Below are 1,839 nucleotides of genomic sequence, written 5' to 3'. Positions count from 1 at the left end.
ATTGAAGAACAAACCTCTCTGTTTGCAAATCCCTCGGTAGAACCCCATAAGACATGCTTAAATGGAATAGTCTACAACTTAAAGAATCCGCAGTCATCTTGCTTCAACCACCCACATGGTGGAGTTTTTCTGAAAGCAATTCAACACAATCCTAGAGTCCCAGAATCAGAGACCACTTTAACTAACTTATAACCAGCACCGTAAGACAATTCCGAAGTCATAATAACAGCAACAGTTTCTGTCACATGGCTAGACTGCAACCCCAGTCCCAAAGTGTTGGCAAAAACAAAATAACCCTTTCATAGAGGAGAGGTGGTTATTGCTGCTAGTCCTCGTATCTCTGTGATGGCTCATGAGCTTTAAGGAGTGGAGCTAGATCTGGAGTTGGTACCAACAAATGTCAGGCGAAAGTTCATATTGCAATTGATTCTATATGGCTGTGTACAGGTTGCTTAGTAGCACAAATCCATGCCTCCAGAATGTCTTGCAGGTTTGGGAGAGTTAAAGAAAAGGTTCATTTCTTTGGAAGGTTTCTCACCACTAGCGAAAAACTAATAGATTTACCTAACCAGTTTGTTTTGTGGCTTGTCAAATTAAATGTTCTCATTTCTCACAGTTTCAGCAAGGAATAGATAAAACATAGTGTAGTTTCCCAAGTATCCCCATCCACTGCGCCTAGAACCTAGGACATCCGGAAGAAACATATAGATCTCATATATGGCATATCAAACCACTTGGCTTCTAGGGATTGCCTAGCTCACATCTCCAAGTTAGCGATATCATGCATAGGGTCTCACAGTATTAGCCTACTCATCATGTACTAGTCTCGAGCTCGCTCACATCTCCAAGTTGATGCATAGCTAGGGTCTAAAGTCATGTCGGCCATTAATCTGGGTTCTGATTCTGCGAAAGACATAGTAGTTCAGTACATGCATTTCTTCTTTATCTAGAAAAAGAAAAATTCCTGCAAATGACGAACATTGGATCAATGAAAAAAATATGAAGGGTCCGTTCAAATTATTCGTTCATATATACATGTACGCACGGTATATTTATACACGCTTACCGATACTAGTAAGAACATATGTACCACACACATACTTGCATTCTGTACTCTTTTGATAACACAAAAGAAAAATTGTTTGTTTTTTTTTTAATTCAGCATAATTCGGTTTGTTCTTTAAAGATGTAGTGTTAGAAATATAAAATGCTTATACTAGTAACTTCAACCCCAGGGTTGATAAAATCAACACCAGATCGCTTTCCCGTCTACTGTAAGGAGGCATCTGCTAGTTAGATTAATGAAATATATTTACCATGGGATACAATCCGTCCCATTGTCTCTACAAGACACGCATTTGAATTACTGTGTTCTCCTGCAAACTTTTTCTACTACTTTCCATTAAAATTATGTTTACGCATGCACCCAAGTACCCAGTGACTAATGTTAATACTTTAAATTGCCAATTGGATCTATACGTAGATGGGTCTTGTATAGCCTGTACTAGATCTGAATCTAGTGCTCTGTCTACACTCTACATGAAATGGGTCTCACAGACTCACTGACGCACTAAATGAAATGCAAAACTGATAGCCACTGAAGAGTGGAGTAGTGCATGCTGATATCACACGGTGATTTGATTTTGGGCGGTGAAAAAACTTTATCAGTCTTGATAGAGAAATCCTTTGAAGTAACTTTTCTTTATTCCTCCTTTATTTGAGAGTCCAATAATAAAACATATAGACAATACTTTAACATATAAATATGAACCCAATAAAAAGAGTCATAATAATTTAAATTGTCTCCTTCTCCCATACTACTCTCTTTTTCCTCTTTGT

This window comes from Papaver somniferum, chromosome 11, assembly GCF_003573695.1.
Source record: "Papaver somniferum cultivar HN1 chromosome 11, ASM357369v1, whole genome shotgun sequence".
In the NCBI taxonomy this organism is placed as follows: Eukaryota; Viridiplantae; Streptophyta; class Magnoliopsida; order Ranunculales; family Papaveraceae; genus Papaver; species Papaver somniferum.
The sequence above is the reverse complement of the archived record's forward strand: the minus strand, read 5'-3'. Positions refer to the sequence as shown.